The sequence below is a fragment of the Rhipicephalus microplus genome, chromosome 5 (assembly GCF_043290135.1).
Source record: "Rhipicephalus microplus isolate Deutch F79 chromosome 5, USDA_Rmic, whole genome shotgun sequence".
NCBI lineage: Eukaryota > Metazoa > Arthropoda > Arachnida > Ixodida > Ixodidae > Rhipicephalus > Rhipicephalus microplus.
The window spans coordinates 218629204-218652722 of NC_134704.1; the positions used below are offsets into that span (position 1 = coordinate 218629204).

Sequence of the window (23519 nt, forward strand, 5' to 3'; positions counted from 1 at the left end):
GGCTTTCGTAAAAGATCACATATATAGCAATACCAACCTAGATTCATAAACCCAATTCTGGCCACTCAAAACCACTCAAAACCATACCATACCACTCAAAACCATACAGGAAGCCATTGTGTCAACTTTGCTGGGTGCCGCTCTTCAGAAGTTACGCGAGCACCTTATGGCGCATGCATTTGATGCACAAGTTGCTCGCCTTGCAAATTCTGGCTTTCCGAGTGACGTGATTTGCTCCTTGTCGGAAAAACTTATTTCAAAGATCGAGAAGTTTTATCATTGTGATTCTAGTGCACTAGAAATTAGCAAGAAAAAGAGGCAGGCAGTTATCCCATACATACACAGGATAGCACATGGTTTGAAAAATGTTGGTGCTCGTTATTGCATGAACATGTCATTCTCATTATGTAATAAAGTGCATAATGTGTGTACTTTGGTGGATAGAGCATTGTGTCAGCAGCCAGGGAAAGGGAACAAATGTGTCTCCAGTCATGTCCACAGATATGCTCCTTGCACTACTGGCGTGGTTTATGGGATTCCACTGTCTTGCAGCTGTGAATATTGAGGTAAAATGGGGCATTACATAAACGTGTGCTTAAGAGAGCATGGGCTAATGCCATCAGATGCTAAAATCACGTCGAATTTGGCAGCTCGTTGTAGGCCATGTGGATGTGTGCTCAGGGCTGGGCAGAGATGCCCGAAAAAGTATTCTGGAATGCAGATATCGAAATGTGTGGTTTGGAAGCATAAAATACAGATACTGATATAAATTTGTAACTCATGTGACAGGATATTTCAGAGATACGTTTGCAAAAAGACAAAAAAGTATTCCAGAATACATAAACTAAAATACTTTTGTCTATGCCGGGGATAGTTATACTCCATACAAACATTTGTTATGTGCAGCATAATATTTAAAATGTGCAGCACATTGAAACTTGCAAATGAAATTCATTTATTATATTTTCACCATTCTCCGAGTGTCATTAAGGCATTACAAAGGATGCTTACACTGCACATAATTGTTAATAACCACATATTTACAGATATCACTTGCAATAAAAAACTATGCCATATGAGAGCATCAGTCACACGCATTGTACACTGAAATCCGGAACTCGACAGCAACACTATTAGTTATGCTAGAAGGAGCATAGTTCAAACGAAGTGCTGGAACCATAAACAAACGAACTTCCAGTTGAAGGTTTAGTGTTTTCTAGAATCATCTTAGAAAAGGCAGAAAGAATTAAGAACGGACAAAACAAGGAATGCGAAAGGAAACTCAAAAAGACCTCTTTCGAATCGCTGTTTGGCCATGCTGGCGTTTTTCAGAAATGCTCTGCAGAAAGAAGTATCGTAGATGGCACACGGCACCAAATTCTCTTTGGGTGGTTTGTGGCTTCCGCAATAAGCTCCAGTTTTTCAAATGGGCACTGCAAAAGAAAAGTAAAAAAAAAACGAGAAAAACAAACACTACTCGCTCAATTGGCATGAGGAAATACATTTAAAAAATGGCGCCCATTGTGCAGTATACAATACTCCTCACAATGAAAATATCTGTGCTGGAATTCAATATAGCAGCATAACATTGTTGTCATGCTGAAGCAGGCCATCATTCAAACACATCATGGGATGCGGGTAGCAAAGCAACTAGCTCGCTTTCAAGAAGGTAGGAGTCAGTTTCGCCCTCAGCAGAAATGTAGAAATGGTGGGTGCATATCTTGCCGTGGACTGCCAAGGTCACAGCAGAAATTTTTTTCCCCATTGTGAACACGTCTGAGCTCATTTACGAAAAAAAAAAGTAACAAGATACTCGTGTCCTGGATAGTATCGCGATACATGCGATACACCGTAAATGTATTTCACTACTAAGATACAAATACATTTTTTAAAAGTGCCTCGATACAGCAATACAGACACTCAAAAGTCTCTCTTAAATACTATTGCGATACTACCCAGCCCCGTGTGTGCCCCACTTGTAGAATATCAAATATTGACATGTTGATTAGCGCATGTGTGAAGTAGCCGAAGCATTTTCATTAGGTCTAACAACAAGTGCATAAGTATTTCATGTAACACTCGTCTAGATGAAAAACATAAGGTCTTAGAGAAGACATGAATCATTCTGTGTCGTAACACATGTGTACATGTGCATAGTTTTGATGAGTCAATATTTTCTATATATGTGCTTTCCTTTTCCAAATAAATTTCAGTTGTGAAATCAGCGCTGTGACCCTCTCTGACTGCTTCTAACCCATTCGTTTGTAGAATATTCTACGGTGAACACTCACCAGTTTGCCTAACTCACGATTCTGCATCTTTTATTTACCTATGGAATCGGGGAAGCAGTTGTGGTCTGACAGATTCCTTTTTTCCACCCCATATTCAAACATCAGTGCTTCAAACGCTACCGCAGCTTTTATTGCAGGTGTCTCAGTACTTTCATTGTGCTCCACGTGTCAGAACCCAGAGAAATAAAACACCAACAAGCATGTGTGCATTGTGTAAAAAAAAAAAAGAGAGTGAAAGAAAGGATAAAGTAAATTTTGCTGTACAGTTTCGTTGTTGCGACATTGTTGTTAGTTGTTGTCAAGACAAGGTCGCATTAAATACGTAAGTACTCCTTTTTGCTGAAAAGTATATTTTAGACATGTACAAATGAGACGGGGATGCAAATCATTAGTAAATACAGCAGTCTAGGTCAAGGTAATCTAATCCAATCCTAAATGGCCTGCAGGCTATAGCCATTATAATGAACTAGAATGTGCTCCAGTAAGCCAACTGGCAGGGCTGTTGCATCCTTGTTTTTTACGAATGCCACGAGATAGCGCCACCTTTACGTTTCCTAGCAGCATTGGCTGCACTGTTGGACTATCGCAGGCTCGTTCAAACTTGCAGCTGCAGTTGATTTTATTTGTGTGGTTGTGTTCTGGTTGTTCCGAAAACCAAACAGCCAACTTTCTCAGTGCCTGGGTGACAAGTTTTGTTTTCACCAGATACACACATTTTTTCATATTTACCACATACACTCACAACATTATGAGTGTGTGTGTAAAATGTGTTCATTTGTTTTATATGAGTGCCTCTTATTTTATTTTTCTACTGCTAAAGTGTTCTTTCCACCGCACATTTTCCAAGAAGACAATATGGTCATGGAGTTTGCTTTTAATCTATGTGAAAAACCTGGAAAAATCACTAAATTTGAAAAAATTTAAATTGATAAACACCCTGTTGTCGCTTTGCTGGCAAGTATGTTAGGAAACAGACACATGTGCAGTATGGAAGTGTGCAATGTCACAGTCATGTATTGTCAAGAAACGTCACATACCTGCGCTTGAAATACTTTTCTGACCTTCCAAGTTTCAACAGATGTGTCAATGACACATCACTTCTTTCCTAGAATGAAATGCTTTCAAGAGTCCTATCAGGACTCCTGCCTGTGATCTTTTTCAGGTATTTAATATGAACTGACATGCCCTAATGCATGCATACTTACACAACAATCTGTCAAATTTTCCATACACTCTTAACAGCTTGTAAATTCACTCCTAACAGCACCCCCTCCACTCTTCCAGTATAGGCCAAAATGGTGATTATTTACAATACCATGCTTGTCGAACATTACTATCTATGAATCTTGCAATTGTTTGGTGAAAAAAATTAGGGGACCCTCAAGGTTTGAGTAGAACACAACAGTGATATCCTATCCCTAGTGCATACTCCAACCACCTAGTGCATACTTTTTGCAGGGTAACATTACTTGAAAAGTTTATACTGCAGATTATTACTATGTAATCAATGTTTAAAGTGGCTTGTGCTAGTAAGGGTTTCGCATATAGTTGCAGTCTGGGTAATGGATTTCTAAATGGTGGCTAAGCGAGCTTGTTGATACGTACACATAGTTACTTTGAAGAGCGCAGAGATGGGACACAGGATAGACCACACAATACAGGTACTGTGTAGTATGCTTTAAGCCACGAGCAGCTATGTGCATGAAATGTTTTTAAACTTGATATGCACTGTTACGTATTCGGCGGCTGGACGACAGCCGGCCCAGGAAAGAGACGACTCAAGCAGTGCCAGGAAGACAATCCCAGTTTATTCACCTTGCGGCGCGTTTTTAAGCGCTACGCAGCCAATCGCAGGTTGGCACGAAAGAAAAGAAAACAGCAAGATAACAGCAATCGGGCAATGTTATCAGAAAGCCCCGACGTAGAAAGAGGGCGAGCACTGCAAACGTTACAACTCGGCCAAAGCTACCCCTAGCGGAAGGCGTTCAAGAGGATGACGCTTCATGAACGGCTGGAGGTGGTAACAGGTAGCCAACACGTGGGCAGGTCTCCAAGCACAGCACTGACACGTTTCGCACGGTCATATTGTCTTTGTGCACGGCGTGGGCGAAGACCCTGAGGTGCATGCAGAATGCGCTTCATTACAGAGTGAAGTTTCTCGACTGAATTACTTTGCGGATGGTAGACTGAGCTGTGGTGAACGGATATGCCGCATTTCTTCAAGAACGTCGTGGTGAGCGCGCTTGTGAACACAGAACCTTGGTCGCATTGGATTTCACTAGGAAATCCAATTCTTGCAAAGACACCGAGTAGCGCGTTTACAACTGCAGTGGAGCTTAATTCGGGTAATACCACTGCTTCCGGGAACTTCGTAGCAGGGCAAATGAGTGTTAGCAAGTATTTGTTGCCCGCCGCTGTTACTGGTAATGGACCTACAATGTCGACAACTAATTTGCGAAAGGGTTCGCCAATCAAAGGCACTTGGACCAAAGGTGCTTTGAGTTTTTCGTTTGGCCGCCCCGTCCTTTGGCAAACGTTGCAGGAACGTACCCAGTTCTCCGATTCTTTGAAGCACATCGGCCAGTAGTAGTCGTTCAATAACCTGCTCTTGGTCTTGTTGATACCTAAATGGCCAGCCCAGCTATCGCTGTGAACCAAACCCAAAAGTGCGACTCGATACTTTTTGGGAACGACAAGCTGTTCAAAGGTTCTGCCTTTCTTGTTTTTGAATATTCTGTACAAAATGCCTTCTTTGACTATGAGCGACACGGCTCCTTTTTGTTTCCGTTTTGATTTTTCCCAGCACGTCTTCAGCGACTCGTCGTTTGCCTGCTCCATTTTGAGAGCGCTTTTGTCTAACTTTGCTAGAAGCTGAAAATTTTCACTGACTGGGTTTATCGCTTCACCTGGGAGCGCATTACCGACGGGAGTGTTGCTATCGAAGGCTGGCGCGACACAATTGGTGTCGACAGGAACAGTTTCGCTTGGTGCAGTAGCTTGTGTCGGTTCACTCTGGTCTGTAATTTCCGTGTTACGGGTAGCGCTGGTAGCTTGAGCTCTTGTTTGGGACCTCGTGACGACCATTACAGGGTTAGCATTAAGTTCCAGTCCTGCATTTTGGAAGTCCCTCATTGATCGGTTAGAAAAAATGTAGGGAATTTTCTGAGGAAGTTTATCGGAAACCGCAGCATCAGTTTCGAATGTGCCGAAGGCGCCCTTCATTTCGACTCTGGCTACCGGCAAACACTTCATGTCTGGCTCTAGTGCCTGGCGTACCCATACACATGAACCTGTTAAGTTCTCGGGCTTAACAAATGACGGGTGGACGATATCAAATGTTGCTCCTGTGTCGCGCAGAACGTTGCAACTGATGCCGTTCACCTTCATGTCATATGTGTAGGGCAAGAGTAAATCGCTCTCTTCGGTTAGCAAATTGACGGAAACTGCTGGCTGTCGGCAACCGACTGCGATGTGACCCGGTTGTTGGCATTTATAGCAGACCAGCGGTTGTTTTTCTTCGAACTTGGAACTTTTCGGTTCACTCGCGTTGGCTGCATGCCCTTGGGCTGGAACACTGTCGCCTGGTTTCCCTTGGTTAGTTTCTTTCGTTCCTTTCTGAAATTTCTTGAACGCTCCTGACGGCTTCTTTCTTTGTTCTTCCGAACTTTCCATTCTACGGGAACGGTACTCGTCCGCCAAGCTGGCTGCCGTTTGCAAAGTCTCTACGTTTGGCTTGTCCTGAATCCACAGCCGCATTTGGTCCGGAATGGACGCATAAAACTGCTCGAGCGCAAACAGTTCAATCAGACGTTGCTTGTCCTCGTATGCGTTGGCACTCTTAAGCCATTCCTCTAACAAGCTCATGGATTTGTAGGCGAATTCTGAAAATGACTCCCCTTGGCCACGCCTCGTGTTACGGAACTTCATCCTCAAGGCTTCTGTTGACAAGCTGTACCTTCGCCTCAAATGAAGTTTCACTTTTTCGTAATCATGAGCATCTTCATCTGGCATTCTCGCGATTACATCGGCTGCCTCATTTGGAAGTAATGTCAACAGGCGTTGCGACCAAGTCTCTTTTGCAAGTGCAGCTCTTGTACACGTCCTCTCAAAGTTGACGAGATACAAAGTGATGTCACTGCCAGCCTTGAAAGGTTGCATGTATCCTCGCATATCGAAACTGTCATTGCGTTCAAGGTTATGCAGTTGCATCTCTTTTAACTTCAGTTCTACTTCTCGTTCTTTGAGCTTTTCCGAGACTGCCCTCCAACACTCCTCGACTTCGTCGTCGTTTGCTCCGCATTTGGATATCGCTTCGATAATTGCAGGCTTCCGCATAGACTTCTGTACAGGGATACCGAGCTCTTCAGCTAGCAGCACTAGGTTGGGTTTCGTTAACGACGTGAGGATCATGACTGCAGTTAACAAGTGCTACCCTGATATGTACTACTATTTAGCAAAGTCAACAACAAATACAAAAGAACCTCGACTACCAAGTAAATGCTGCTAATGCTCCCAATGAAGTCAAGCAAGCCGTGCTCTCACCAAACCGGACGCCAAGGCCGCCTTCGACGTGCGCTCCATACCGCCGCCACCGCTGCCACCAGCTGTTACGTATTCGGCGGCTGGACGACAGCCGGCCCAGGAAAGAGACGACTCAAGCAGTGCCAGGAAGACAATCCCAGTTTATTCACCTTGCGGCGCGTTTTTAAGCGCTACGCAGCCAATCGCAGGTTGGCACGAAAGAAAAGAAAACAGCAAGATAACAGCAATCGGGCAATGTTATCAGAAAGCCCCGACGTAGAAAGAGGGCGAGCACTGCAAACGTTACAGCACCCAGTACGTGGTCCTAAGAGAATACTCCAGTAGCATTTGTGCCTTTTGTTTTTCGTGGCTGCTTTAAACAACGAAGTCATTATGATAATCACATGTTCTGATGGCCAGTGGCAATGTACATTTGTACCATGAAATACTGCGATATTACATATTGTATTGTGAAGCATGTATACTAGACGCGTGTATTTGTAAAGCATGAAAATTATTTTTGAGCAGGCACGTGGCTTTGTGGTAGAATGCCTGCTTGCCACACAAGCAACTTGGCTTCTGTTCTCACTCAGACCTAGAAGGTTTTATTTGTTATTCTTTTTATTTCCATGTTTTTATATAATAGACCAGATGTAAAGTGAACATGGAGAATTTCGTGCACCAAAAAAATGCCAACACTGCAGCTGTACAGGTGGAATCACACTTGTCCAAAGCAGCGGAGCGCATGGCTCTTGTTAGTGACGGCTTCTACGTCACCTTAGCTACATGCTTCTGTTCACGCTTAAAATATCGCACAAAGGCCTAGCACGCCGTATGCCATCTTAGATATTCATACGGCGTCGGCATTAACATATTTCTGCAGAAAACAGCAACTGGAGCGGTCGGCTGGGTGTTTTAGACAAGTGGGATTCGATCTCTAGAAATATTAAGTGATTTAACACTCCAAATTTAATTTTGTTGTGTTCAATTCAACAGTCATGATTTGCAAAACTGTATATGTTTTAAAAGTTGACTAATGTTTTAAAATGTTAAGTACACCAAAATAAAAGAAAACTTGTGCAACAGTATGATACACAGCATCCGCCCTGGCACATTAAAAGAAAAAAGACTTGAGAAGCTGTGTAGCGCAGCTGGCTACTCAGCTCCAGGAATGTGCTTGTACCAATGAATACTTACCCTTTCTTAACGGTTCTGTGGATTTCTAGGGCCTGATTATTTCCTACGGCCAATCAATTTTTTTAATGTACATTTCTTTTATGTCACTGGAAAGCTCGTAATTCAGAATGTCTAATCACGCATTGGCAACACAAAAAAGGCAATGAAATAGTTTTCACCAACCGTTGTTGCTGATGGAGTCTTATATGCAACACATGTTGAAAACAGTGGCCTACAGCTGTTCACTGCATTGGTACCAAATTCTGCCATGACAGAGTGCATGAGCAAAGTGCTGGAGAGATGGTGTGTGCATGCACTGTGGTTCAATGCAAGTTTTTTGTTGCTGTAGAGGAAGCTCCACTGCTGAGCATCAATTTCTTAACCTTTATGGTTAATAGGATGAATGCATCCCACTTTTTCCTCAGTAAAACTTTCTCTACCACTTTACGTTGCCATCAGCACAATGCCTTCCAGTTGTGGTGTACCAGAAACATTAAGGAAACTGAGAAACTATATATTGCACATTTACAATGCATAGTATCAGTGATACGTTGTGTTTAAAATCTTTTATTTTGTTAATATTTTTTTTCAGCCGGTGTCATATTGCGTACCAGGTAGCTAAAGTTTCAAATTTATGGTATTCTTCTGTTCAGATTTTTTAAAGAATTTTAGCATGCAACTATAGATTTTCTTTCTAAATTGCAAAAATTATATCTGCCTAAAATCATTGTGGAAGTGCACTCGAATGAAAAATGAAGCAGTTCCTTGCATAGCCTAACAACATAGCATATATGCATAACTGTTTTTTCATGTTTGATGGATGCCACAAAACAGCACATTCTTTGATATTTTTTATCATTATGAGGAGAGGCAATGAGACCAAAAGCTGTGGCTAAGACACTGTTGCTAAAATTTCATGCCAAAGGAAAAATATGGCAAAATTGCTGCTTCATACAGCCAGGAAGCCAAAGAGAACACGAATTTTCAAGATCATCAAATCATGCAAGATATATGAGAAAAGCAAATATGTCACACCTGAATAGAGTTCACGAATATGATGCAGCATTTGTTAACACACTTACAGCATTCAGTGCATTGACACCACGTCAAAGTGGCTTGCCATGATTCATTACCACAATTTTAATTATTTGCGAAAATGCGGACTTAACTGAGATGTTTGCCCTTATTCATTGCAGATACAAGACAAGACATGCATAGACACAGCTTCGTTAAATGTGAATGAAAAGCAATATTCTCCTTTTTCTTTATTTTCATATGAATGCATGCACTCATCTATGCCTGCTGTTTTCTCCTTGTTTTCGACGAGTTTCAATATTATCGCCACCTACCGACAAGACAGACATAAGCTGAAAGGGTACGTGTATGTGAAGACCTTGGGACCGAGCCGCTAGACTCAATGCCACAGGCAGAGGCGCAGAATTGCGTAGAAAATCTGAAATTAAGGTTCACTGCACTTTTTCTCCCACAGCTTTAGAAGTGTTCCTCTGTACTGCTTCCATTGGGCCTTTTTGGGCAAGAAATTTGGCAGCAGAATTACAGCTTAGTGCCCTTATGAGACAATGTGACATGTGTTGCCCCACTTATTCAAAGATGCTTCATGAGTCGATGAGACACATGCGTCCCACTTTTTCTCATAAATTGATGGCCATACTTTAGTGAAGATTGTGTCACACTATCTTTAGGCATGAAGTTATGCAAATTTCTGTTATTATGTGAAAAATATCGATGAATTCACGAAGGGTAAGTTAAATTGCATAATAAGCAAAATTGAAAGTGAGAATGCAATATATATACTATATAATGTTAAGCCAGATTAACGATTGTCTGAGCTGCAGCAGGCAACGTGCAGAAATTCTACAGAACACGATACTAAGCTTTTGCCACGAAGCAGTGTAATGGCACAGCTGCTGTGATTTTCAAACACCATTTTAAAATACATATACAACTCAAATTACTCAAGGGAAAGGGAGCTTGACTTTATCCTACTTTTGCATGTTTCCAAATAAAGATCTATTTACACTTCCTGGCCAGTTAATTGCTGTACCCCTAAACAGACATAAAAGTGAAAACCATGACATTTGGTAGTCTAACAATGGACCTAGGGATTTCAACATCACACCAATGTGATTTGGCATAAGCTGTAAAAGCTTATTCAATCAGTCATACATTGTTACCCTTTTATGCCAGTTTTAACGCGATAGTTTTAAAAATCTCGTGGGCATCATTGATTGTGAGTGATGAACCTTGTGAGCAACCGGAAAAATCAAGAAAGATGCAAATAAAATAAGTAATAAAAAATTTCCCAGTTTGCGGGAGGATCAAGCCCAAACCGTTTGCATGGCAAGCAGGCGTTCAACCGCACAGCCACACATCTGCTTGGAAATTAAGGAAAATAACTTCATCTGCTTGAAAATGCAGTGAAAATAATGTTAGGCTTTGCAAACACATGTGTCCTGTATACTGTCTTCACAATTCAATATGTAATATCACAGTAATATTTCTTGATACAAGTGTGCATTGTAATCAGGCATCAGAACATGTGATTATCTTAAGGACTGCATAGTTAAAAGGTGGCCAGCCATACCAAAACGCACACATTTTGAACACATTTCCTTCAGACCACATAGTGAGCGCATACTTCGAAAATATTTCATGCACCAAGCGCTTGAAGTACGCACTAGGGCCGCCAGGGTATCATTATCGTGTTCAATTCTTGAAAGCGAACCTTAAGGGTCGCCCAATTTTTCTTTTTGAAGTGATGGAAATGAAGCATTATTCTAACCATGAATATTTTTATGCCAGCAATTAGACTAGTAGGTTAGCTCAGTGAGCCATTTTTGCATATATATCAGGTTTATTTGACTCAAGAAAAGCAATATTATTTTCAAATGGCACTGTATGCCAAATACCTGACATAGTGTCTATTGTTGGACATTAATTTCCAGGTATCCTCGGCCCTCCCTCTTCCTCTCGTTGAAGGGCCTGTTCTTTGTTTAAGAAAAGGTGGCAACCCTGGTGGCCGCAAAGTGTGAAAACAGTTTAAAAATATTGAAGCAGGTTGTGTAGACAACAATCTACAGACAGTGAGTGGCATACAGAATTGACTTGGCTGTCTTTAATGTGTGTGTGTGTGGGGGGGGGGGGCATAAAAAAAGCTGCTACAGGGCCAAAACAGATGCCTTAATTGCAGTGGCAACTATGCAAAGGGGCAGCTGGAAAGTCTACTTAAATCTTCCAAACATGAGCGTCTCGAATTCGCTGTAGTTTTATCTCGAACAAATTAGGACTTGAAAAAAAAGAAAACCTAGTCCTCATATATTTGAAACAGGCACATATTGCAAGAAGGCTGTTGATAAACCAGGAACAAGTTTAGCCATGCCTTCATTGTTGTCAATTGTGAGCACACAATACATACCACAGCGATACTTTTGGGAAGCACACCTTGATGTGACCGAGGTTAGGGGCACAGGCTTTCACCCAGGTGCCGGGGAAGAAGACACCTTTGAGAGGCTTCTTGACGACAGAAACACACGATTTATTTACATATTTACAGGTGTAAAAAACACAAGGCGTCGAGATGCGCTTTTACAGGAGACAGGACTGGCCGTAACGAAGGCCACAGAGAGAGCCCTGAGTGCACATGCGACGCGCTTTTCATATCCTCGGTCCGTGCATGCGCCTCTCCTCAAACACGAACTGTCTGTCCCAGCGACGCTGATGCGTGTTCCCTGCAGCACACCCAGACACCTTTTGCGTTTCTGCTGGACGCGTACCACATTTGGCTGGTACGCCAATGAGCGTCTATTGCAGACTTGGTCCTTGCACTGCCAGTCATAACATTTGAATGGATACTGGCAAGCTAACTGGCACCTCCGAACCTGTGCCGCTTTAGAATACGGGTCCCATCTGCAACGAACCACTTCTTAGCAGCAGAAGAAAACAAGAATACTTCTTGGTTTTTTTTTTTGCTTACCCGAGGCAACATTTGAACCAGCGAATTGAAAGCTGAGCATAATAACTCTTCAGCTATTTATGCATGGTGACAGAAGAAATCATAGCCTTAAATAGTAAATAGTATAGGGGGTGGGAAAGGCAAGGGAGGATGCAAAGGAGAGAGTGAAAAAGAAGATGGGAGAACCATTAGAAAGAGGAGAAAGAGAAAAAAACAAGGGGAGAAACCAATTGTGTAGAGAGAGCAAAAAATACAAATATATTAACTAAAAAAAGCAGGGTTGTGCAAATATTCAAATGCTTTGAATATTTGAAGGAACAGTACTGTATTCAAACTCGCTTCGACTCGATTTTAAATTATTAAAAATTTTGAAGTATTTGCAATGAACAAATAGTTAACATTGATCTGCACATAACCTCCTGTGAAGGTGATTTCACTGAAGCATAGAGTGCTATGCTGTGAAAGCACCTATCCAAGAGAATTCGCACTGCCGCAAAACCTCTTCAAAGTTTAAGGGGCACTGCAACTCTTATTGAATATGGTCGTAAAATGCGGCCAATCGGTAGTCAAGACTCCCGAGAACAGGTGAGCCAAATATTGTTGTGCAGCACAAGGCCACAATTTCTCAATAAATGTTCAAGTTCACCTGAAAATTGCTTTCTTTTCACTCGACAAATTGCGCTACAAGCTCAAAAATTACCCATTACTGCCATTGTATCAGCGATTGGCTGATTCGAGCATGGCACATTGGACGTTAATGGGGCCAGGCTCACTTGGACTATGATCGAGTCGTGAGTTTGAGTGAGTACAGCAGAGTAATATTACATGAGTTTGAGTTAGAGTGAGTGTCTCATTCATAGAGTATAAGTGGACATGGCGCAATGCGCAGTGCTTTATAAGCGCTGTGCCGTGTCCTATCGTGTAGCTCGACAAAAGAAATACTGAACGCTGCATGTAACAGCAACGCGCGTCCTCGCGTCATGAAAGCATGCATGCAGTTCCAAGTGCATAAATGGAACGAATTAACGCACATGTGAAGAGCAATACGAAAAGCTCTTTCACAGCATGCAGATTATCAACAAAAAGGCGTCATACACAAACAGCCTTCTTGTGATTGGTTAAACCTAAGAAAGGTAATTCATATTAATTTTACCGTTGCTGTTTTACAAATGTGAGTAAAGATATTACAGGCGAAGCATTTCTTCTATCTATCTATCTATCTATCTATCTATCTATCTATCTATCTATCTATCTATCTATCTATCTATCTATCTATCTATCTATCTATCTATCTGTCTAGCCGCTCACATCTGGGTGCTCTCGTGATCACCTCCTTAACTTGGCGTGAACCAAAATTAGTATGGGAGAGTTCCATAGTTTGACGAATACGACGCGCCGGTGAAGACATGAATAAGGTCACAATCATGCTACGCGTGTCGTCAAACGCTTCCTGCTGAACAGTGACACATACCCGCGGGCGGCTATGTGCCCCAAGTAATTGACACTTAATTTTTTGCATCTACCCAGGAATGACGAGAACACACGTGGAAAATTTTGACGCGTGAGCATTGAGAAATTATGAACCATTTCCCCGAAGAGAACCCTGCTGGGATGCGAAGCAGCAGTGGTGCTCACGTCGTTGACCCAGTTGAAACGGGCGTCGACGCGGGTGCTGGAAGAACGGCTGGAAGCGAACTCAGTGTATTGTTTACTCAAGTAAACGTTTGTTTGAAACACAAAGACATGGGAGGCGGGTTGGGTTTCGTGTAAGTTTCATCGCAGATAACGAGCTAAAAAAGTGTTTCCACTCGACGTGCGGTCGAGCGTTGCGGGTGGTGGAGAGGGTGAAGTGGGAGAGATGTGTGTTATGAGCTGGTGGAGGAGCCGGCAGCTGCTGCGGGTGTGACGTCAACGTGCATCTGCGACTTGACCTACTTGGCAGTGCTCCAATACCTGCGGCGAGAGAAACGCGCTGTGGTGCGTTCGCACGGACGTACGTACGGCGTTAAACACGTGAGTCAGAGATGCTTCGCATTTAAAAAGCCTTACATCGGCAGTGCTGACCCGTAGAATGCAAAGAATAAATGTCGCGGTCCCATCAGGAATCAAACCCAAGCATTCTGCGCGGCACTCAAGCATATTCTACAACAAAGCCACGCCAGATCTCGGACCTACTTTTCAAATAGCTTAATACCTTCATATGGTCATGAAACGTAAATAGTGGTTGCAGTAGTGGCAATCCAGCTTTATAAACATTACATATGTACTCCTATAATGCAGCTGTGATATCGGGTTGACGTCAATTGTTGCTAGGTGCCATGCACTGAAGTTGATTTATGCAGCAGCGTCCAGGACTACCATCCTCACTAGCACCAGCACTTCATACCAGCTTATTGATTCTGGTGTTCCTAATGCTCAAGTTCATGTTTGCATCATTGCACAAGTGCAAACAACTGGTTATATAAACACTTGGAATTATTCAATGTATGTCTGTGTGTGGAACATTTGGACGTATATTTGGCATAATTTCATGACGTGCCGTTATAAAAAAATCACAACATGGTCATGCTAAGCATGCCTCCGCATGCTTCGCATAATGTCGATTCCGGAGCTACGTGGAATATGCTGAATTTTTCAGAAATATTCTTGGGCAAGACGTACTTTCGGCATGAATCTTGACATAAGTATGTGTCAGTTTTTTACAAGAAAATGTAACTCTTAGAAATGCTGATTACCATATTTTTAATTGTATAGTCAGTGTACTGAACATTTTAAGCAGTACTCTCTTTTATATTCATACAAAACACAGCTGTAGTGTACGGCTCATAGTTGAAGAAAATGCTGGGAAAGCACAACTTTCACTTTTGCAGTCAAGACGACATAACTTAAGGGCCCACTGAACGTTTGTGTTATGCATGGTGTACTACTAAGTTATTACCGTTACTTCGTGCGATCAGGCTGACATTATGATCTGTGCATGATACAGCTCCTCAGCTGCACGATAGTGATTTTCATTGCAAAGCTGTTTTCTGGAACGACAGGCATGAGAATTTTGGGAGAGGATGTGACAACGAGCATGTACGCTAAATCTGAGTGCACCGTCAATTCAGTCGATCTGTGTATAGGAGCGAAAATTTAGCCAGGTAACGGTAAAAAAGTGACGCATAGGGAAAAAACGAGGAGCCCTCAAAAATGAAGGCGAGAGAAGTTCAGTGTGCGTGTGCCTCCTTCTTTCTCTCTTTTCTTCTCTCTTTCTCTTTGAGAGCTCGCCTTTTTTTTTCTTGCTCTGTTCCCTGTTTTATCTTTCCTCTTTGTTTTCTTTTCTGCCTTTGGATGCATCACTTTCTACATTCTTTCCTTTCCAGGTGAAAATATTCCATGGTTTCAGTTCACTTTAACTGAAACCATGGCTGTATACAGCTGGGACTAAGTACAAGCCAACACATTAGCAACATGTTCCAGTGGTCTCAGCATGAACCACTCAAGACTGAAAATGAAACCAGCTGGCCTGGAAATGGAATCAGCTGAAATCATTTGTTTTAATGAAACCAGTTGGTGTGAATTATTATTATTATTATTATTATTATTATTATTATTATTATTATTATTATTATTATTATTATTATTATTATTATTATTATTATTATTATTATTATTATTATTATTATTATTATCTTCCTTATGGCCATTCTCTTCATCCCAGAATAGCTGTAGTGCAAGGCAAATAAGTGATAAGGGCTCATTGCCTTCATGATGGTTTTTTTTTTTGTACATCTAATGCTGACATTTACAGTTCATGATATGCCAGTACAAGTTTAATTTCAAAAAGGCACAGGGTATTTCAAGCAGTGCAAACAACTTAAAAACAGTTTGTGCAAAGCACAGGACATATGCACAACCAAATATTGCTGTGTGCTGCATCGAAGTTTAAACGGGCTGGCACTCCCTTACCTCCTATTGCCTAGCACCTCTCTGCTAGAGGAGGACATGGCACTGCAATTTATAGAAAGGCATAAAGCTACTCTGAAAAGGTCTAACTGCTTTGCCTCATACTGCCATCACCTGATCTTTTGGAGATAAGGTAAGGTTGCATGAGAAACAGGTAGCCGTGCATCAGTCATTCCCTAATACATACCTCCTTCAAAAATCCAAAACATCCCCGGGATGTCCTGTAATGACGAAAATATTTTTGTCTTGTAGGGTGTGCCACAAGACTGGCTGATATATCTGAGTCCATTAAATGCAGTTAAAATATGTAGGTCTTTGTAAGGACATTATAAATACTGCCTTGAACAGTGTAACAGTGAAATACAGATTTAATAAGTAAACTGCAAATCAAGTGCAATGTTATCAATGCAATAATAATAATAATAATAATAATAATAATAATAATAATAATAATAATAATAATAATAATAATAATAATAATAATAATAATTAATATATTATTAACATGATTATAATAGTATTGTGGGGTTTACACATACAAAGTAACTAATTGCAAGGATTAAAAGGGGGTGCACAGGAAGGCAATGAGGTATATTTATAACAAATTCAATCTAACGAATTCTCCTACTAAGTTGCAAACGAAAGCTGGTCTATTAACACTACAAGGTAGGGCAAAAATAGCAAAACTAAAGATTTTGTTTCAATTAATTCATAGTGACATAAACATCGACACGTCAAAAGTAATTTTTTTCTGTCATTTTAAGTTAACACCTTACAGGAACTCACAAACACATAATAAATACATTTTTAAATCAAGTTGCTATATATATTCATACTTCCCCCAAACCATAAAAGAATGTAAACCAAATAAGTCCTTTTGGTACTGATGCCTCATCTTTCACTGTGTCCTTAGATATGGTACAAGCATCACGCATAACCGAGAGGAGTGAAAACAAAGAAAGGAAGGCAGTATTTGCCGAACAGTATATTAGACAGCGCTTTCTTAAGAATTACATAGAAACTGCAGTTGGGTAAAGATAACTAGATGGCGCTGTACCCCTACTCTCAGATTGGCTGCATGGGGGGCTGTGCCTGGATATGCATAGAATGAGCGGATCTCTCAGTGTCCTTTATAGTCAGCATATGTAGTGGATCGTTGGTGGGACATGAACGAAGCAGAGTGGGGGGCACGTTAAAGACGCTTGCGCTCGGCTCCTTTGGCACGCGTCTCATCGGTGTTACCCATGCGTCATCTGCATTCTCAAACGCGATCGAACGCATAGACGCATGCATGGACGAACGCTTCACCCCACTCATCATCAATCACTCCAGGAATATGCTGTAATTTTTTAATTTTCTTTTTTTCTTCTGGAATTTAAAAATTTATTATTATTTTTCCTCATTTTAACTTGCACATATGTTGTAATACCACTACTAATATTATATTCTAACAAAGCTTATTCAGCAGCTAAGTACCTCTATATCACCCTACATTTCATACAACACTACGCAGTGTAGATTTAAAACTACGCTTCAAAGTTAGACTCCACTTATTTACTCATAAATTGTGCCATTCTCTTGATGGAGTGATTCATAGACTGAATTATTTTAGAATTTTCTAACACATTTGACAAGGTCAGTCATAAACATTTACTTTAAAATTAAGTCATCTGGACCTTGGCACTACCGAACAAAGTTTAGTACTTTGAATGCTTCGTATGAAATTGAACTCACTTTGTGCTCAGCTAAGCCCAGCTTATTTCTCATTTTAACTGCCAATGCCCCTTCCTTGCTATCATCTAAATTTCGTCATGATTTGCTGATAATAGTGTTGTCATTTGTGAAATTACTAACAGAAACTATTTGTACCACATGTTATAGATATATTGCTAAAAAAATAGGCTGGAATTAATCTGAAACTCCAGCACTAACTATAAAGGTAGTGCAGGATAAATACCATATTCTTTCGTCACGATCGTAAAAATTCACGTGGCAGAGGCATACTCATCGCCACTAAAAAAGAACTATCATGCTCTCTAATCAACACATCTTCACAACTAGAATCATTATGGGTAATATGCCGTGCCCCTCCCGAAGCAATAATACTTGGCGTATGCTATAGGCCCCCTCGAACTGACCCAGACTTCCCCCGCAAACTTAACGAAATCTTATCCCAGCTAACTAATAAACACCCTAACGCACGTGTTCTGCTTTATGGAGATTTTAACTTTCCCTCCATTAATTGGCTCAATCAGGTTTCACCAACCTCTGGAAATACTGAAGCAAGAGAATTCGTTGATGTTTGCCTCAACTTTAACCTCCAACAGGTAACCGAACTAACGCACATCACTAGTGAATCCTCAAACGTTTTAGACCTGGTATTAACAAATAGCCCCGAAAGCTTAAAATCTATTGCATACTTACATGAAATCAGCGATCACAAAGTCATCCATACCATATTTAACTTCACCCCAAAAATACGCTCCATTTTCCGCAAAACGATTCACTTGTATGATAAGGGTAATTATGAATTAATTAATCGTGAATTACGAGATTTCCTACCATACTTCGAACTCAATCTCTGTTCCTGTTCTCTCAACGACAGCTGGCTAATGCTTAAGGACAAGATAACTGACTTGACTAATAAATTCATCCCCACAGTGAGCTTTACTGCCAATAAAAATAAACCATGGTTTTCCACAAGTTTGAAAACATTTGAAAATAAAAAAAGCGCCTCTTCCGAGCTGCGAAGTTTAATGGTAATGCGTGCGCATGGGGCAAGTACTATGCTGCGGAAGATGCTTATTATGCTGAAATTATAAAAGCGAAACAGACATTCTATCACAATGATTTAACTAAAATTCTGAAATCTAATCCTAGAAAATTCTCAGAAATCATAAACCTGCAACTAACACGAGACATCACGCTTACAAACGATAAAAATGAAGACGTAAGCGACACTGTTTGTGCCAATATCTTTAACACCGCGTTCTCATCAGTGTTCACTAAAGAAGCCAACGTACCATTTCTTACGCCACCGACATTACCAGCGATGGACCCTGTTGTGTTATCCGTTAGTGGCATTTCATCACTCATTGACAAATTAAAACTTTCATCATCAGCTGGCGTAGACAATATTAACTCTAAATTGTTAAAAAATACTAAGGAAATTATTGCAGTGTACTTTTCGATGATGTTCTCATTGTCACTCGAAACAGGAATTTTACCAGACGACTGGATGGAGGGAAAGGTCATTCCAATCCACAAATCAGGTAACAGACAGTCCCCCCTAAATTATTGACCCATCTCTCTAACAAGCGTCCCCTGCAAAATCATGGAACATATCATATAATTACACATCATGAACTTTCTTGACACCAACAATTTTTTTCATTTTTCCCAGCACGGATTTCGTAAATCATTATCCAGTGAATCCCAACTTGCTATATTTATTCGTGATATACACTCTTCTCTCGACCATCACTTTCAGACCGATTCAATCTTTCTCGACTTCGCAAAAGCCTTTGATAAGGTACCGCACAAACGCCTACTGTTAAAACTTTCCCAGCTGAACCTGCACCCCAACATTCTTGCATGGACCACACAATTTCTTACTAACCGCTCTCAGTTCGTCTCCATTAAAAATACCCGTTCTAGCTCCCTCCCAGTAACATCCGGCGTCCCCCAAGGATTTGTACTCGCACCCCTCTTGTTCCTAATATATATTAATGATCTTCCTGTTCATGTATCTTCCCATATCCGTTTATTTGCCAATGACTGTGTCATCTATCACACAGTTACTAACATTTCTGATCAAACTACACTCCAACAGGATCTGGATCTCGTGCAACAGTGGTGTGATCTTTAGTTAATGAAGCTTAACCCTACTAAATGCAAACTCGCCTTATTTCAACGCCAGCGTAATCCTTTATAATTCTCATACCTAATCTCTAATTCCACTATCGAACAAGTTCAGTCATAAATACCTAGGCGTCACCTTTAACATCTGAACTTTCCTGGAACACTCACATAAACAACATCATATCATCCGCGAACAGACCCCTCGGTTTCCTAAAGCGTCATTTGCGTCACGCACCACTAGACATAAAACTTCTGGCTTACAAATCGCTCATCAGACCTAAACTAGAATATGCAGCGCCCATCTGGAGCCCGCACCAGATATACCTAATAAACTAAATAGAATCTGTACAAAATCGTGCCACTAGGTTCATTCACTCTTCATAATCATATGAAATAAGCATATCATCCCTAAAACATGACATTGATATTGATAATCTTTCTGTGCATCACCGCATCGCCAGCCTCTGTTTGTTTCACAAGTTCTTTCACAGTTCCCTCAATCAAGCACCTTACATTATCCCACCAACGCGCATATCTCACCGCACAACCCATTCTTATTCAATCGCATGCGCGCTCGCACTACTACTTTTGCTGCCTCATTTTTCCTTCGCACAGCAGTGGACTGGAATGGCCTTCCCCGTGACATTGCAGCCATCACGTGTTTATTTATTTATTTATTTATTTATTTATTTATTTATTTATTTATTTATTTATTTATTTATTTATTTATTTATTAGAATACCCTCAGGGCCCGTAGGGCATTACAGAGGGGGTGGGTACAACATTTTATAACACACAAAAAAAAAAGACAAAGAAAAGAAACAAGTGTCAGATGCGCAAATCAGGAAGGCAACATAAATCAACTAAAAATGTATAAGTAAGAATTCAAGCACATACAAGACAAAGATATATAATGGAAACTGCGTATAGTTACAAACATTGCTGAGTAATTGCAGTCTTGAATAACAAAGGGTCTGTTATTATTACAACGGAAGAGGGAAGGTGTTCATCAACGTTTGCGCAAAATATAAATACATATTGCTTGTCAGAAGATCACTCTCTGTAACCTCCATTTGTTAACCTACCCCTTATGTAATACCCCCTCACCGGGGTCTTTAAGATAAAAAAGTGAAGTGAAGTGAAAGTTATCAATGCTAACCACATGCTTGGCTTGTGCGAGAAATGTCGCACCACTCCTTCCTTTCTTAATGTTAACGTACAATCAAACCAAAACATGTGCATGCATGTGCCTTTAACACATTTTGTAAACAGATTTGTCCAATGCCTATGAACAAGCCTTACCAATGCCTTTTGGCCTGTTTGACACTTCAGGGCCTTCGGTGCACTGTAAGGGCACAAGAAAACTTGTGGGTCTTAAAAGTGACTTGTTTCAAGACTTTGCAATATGATGGTTGATTGAAAGTGATAAAATACTGAAGTTGATAAATGAGTTAGTTGTGGTGTCTTGTATAATAATATGCATACTCTTAAAAAAAGAAGCAAGCATGCAAATTACTAAATTCATAATGAAAACTTAATGAGATCAGTGAAAGATTGGTTGTTGTGGTAACTCACCTGCAGTTTGATTGTAATTATGGAATATGAATGTTTAACTATCTTGAGTTTTAATGAACTGGCATTTAGTTTGTGAATAACAGTATGCTAAAGAGCATGTACATATTCTTGTTTGGTTGTACAACAACAGCATTAGGAAATATTTTTAAAGAATGAGTGGTAAAAAATTTGTGGCACAAGCCAAGAACATTATTAGCATTGCTCATTTTGTAGCCAGCCTGGACATTCGAGAATAATTTAACAGACATCTGCCCAGCCAAGTATTTAAAATTACCAAGGATGTTTCAAGGGATGACTACATAATAATTGCACCTGCATGCATGAGCTTTTGTCTCTCAAGTTTCATGCATGTGCTTCGTCATGGCAGAGCATGGTGGAAATACACCCAATGGTTGTCAGCCACTGTTTGGTACACAAGTTGCGCAGCAAAACGAATTTGAAATAAAATTTAACACAAAATGTTTAATTGCTATTTCCCAGTTGATGTATTATTTCCATTGCAATATAAAAACAAGTACATCAAATACTGGCTGTATCTCCCTTTGCAGCTATGATAAGGACTCCTAGAAATCTTAAAAGTAGGAATCAAGTATCTGGCGAAAACATCAAGCCCTTAAAATCTACAGAAGTGTTAAGCAAGGGTAAGTGACAATTGTATAGGTAGCAAAATTACTTTCCTAGAGCGAAGCAGCCAGCTGCACTAGATAAGCTGTCATGTTTAATGCGTATCACCTGCCAGGGATGAAACTTATGATACTTTTACACATTTTCGCTTTATTTCAGTGCACTTAACATTTTAAATTTTATTAAATTAGTAAAAAATGTTTAGTTCTACAAATAATGGCGACTGAATCAAATAGAACAGTATTCAACTTGGTATGTGAAATCGTAGAATATTTTGCACACTCTTCGAATTTGGCAGTTACAGAATTTCCCTGCGACGCATACTTCTCCATATGGGCTTTACACGTTTTTTAGAGAAAGCTTCTGGGCCATCATCGTGAAATAATTTTTTTAATTAAGCCATCATAGCAAGTGTGGTACTTCATTTGTTTTTTGCAAAGCAGTTGTAGGGTTCACATATCTCTATTTTCAAGAAATATGAAGTGAATGAATGAAAGTATAGTTAGGCAGCTAACTGAATGATATAATGACCCGTATGGACTATGACCACTGGAAGGGTGGAGCGTGTGTTGTTACACGTGAACTTACAGGCTGTTAAGGGTAGATAGACAAATATGGCTGATTGTGTGTAAGTATTAGGGCATGTCAGTTCAGATTAAATACCAGACAAAGATTACAGGCAGCAGTCCTGATAGATGTGAACTGTTGGAAGCAGTTCAAGCTGGAAAAGAAGTGGTGTATTTAATTGTGACACATTTGTTGAAACTTTGAAAACCAGGAAAATTTCTCGGGCAGGCAATGTTAAGTGATGTTTTTGATGACTGTGACATTGCACACTGTCACTCTTCACATGTGTCTGTTTCCTTATATATTTTCTACCAAAGCCACAAACAAAGATAGATGGCAGTTAACTCGCGTCCTGTTCCCTGTCTTATGGAAGTGTCATTCTGCACTTTATTACCTTAGAAGTACTTGCTGCTAGGCAGGTTGGTATAACATTATTAGGGAAAATTCTAGACGATGCGAATGTGTGGTGCAGTGTAAATATTTTCTGTAGTTCAGCTGTGACCGATGCTCTTTCTCTGTGCTTTTTCATTTTTCCAGTGGTGCTTAGGCGTCTATAATTTTCCCCCTTAGCTTAATTAGCTCCCTGAAACTATGCATCATCTTGCCCATTAACAACCATTGTTAAGCTATTGTATGTGGCATTGTTGATGCAAAATGACCTTAGAGTATATGCTAAAGCTCCTGCAGGATCACCGGCTGAATGTGACAACCAGTTCACCATTTATAGGACCCGAAGTATTGACATTTTCAATATATTTGTTCGCACAGTGCTTCATTGAAGTCATGCAAGCTTAAAACATGGTGCTCCCACAGAGAAATTTTTCTTCCTGTGCTGTGACCAACGGGAAAACTATGTAGACAATAATGAAAAGAGATCACAACTAGGCTTAGCTGTGTGATGTCTGCCTCAATAAAAATGTAATAAATTAATGCAAGTGTGCTTGTATAACCATGGTGTTGCCAGTTTATTACTACATTTGATA

The 23519-nt window shown here is 40.5% G+C and overlaps 2 long non-coding RNA genes across 2 annotated transcripts; one reads left to right on the forward strand and one right to left on the reverse strand.

The window, feature by feature from the left end:
* Positions 1-351: 351 nt before the first annotated feature.
* Positions 352-3962, reverse strand: LOC142818130 (uncharacterized). The gene is made up of 3 exons (XR_012895602.1): positions 3897-3962; positions 1293-1433; positions 352-552 (listed from the first exon to the last, which is right to left on the reverse strand). It is a non-coding gene; the product is annotated as an uncharacterized LOC142818130 (long non-coding RNA).
* Positions 3963-7126: 3164 nt separating this feature from the next.
* Positions 7127-23466, forward strand: LOC142818131 (uncharacterized). Its single transcript, XR_012895603.1, has 2 exons — positions 7127-9363; positions 21894-23466. It is a non-coding gene; the product is annotated as an uncharacterized LOC142818131 (long non-coding RNA).
* The last annotated feature ends 53 nt before the right edge of the window (positions 23467-23519 follow it).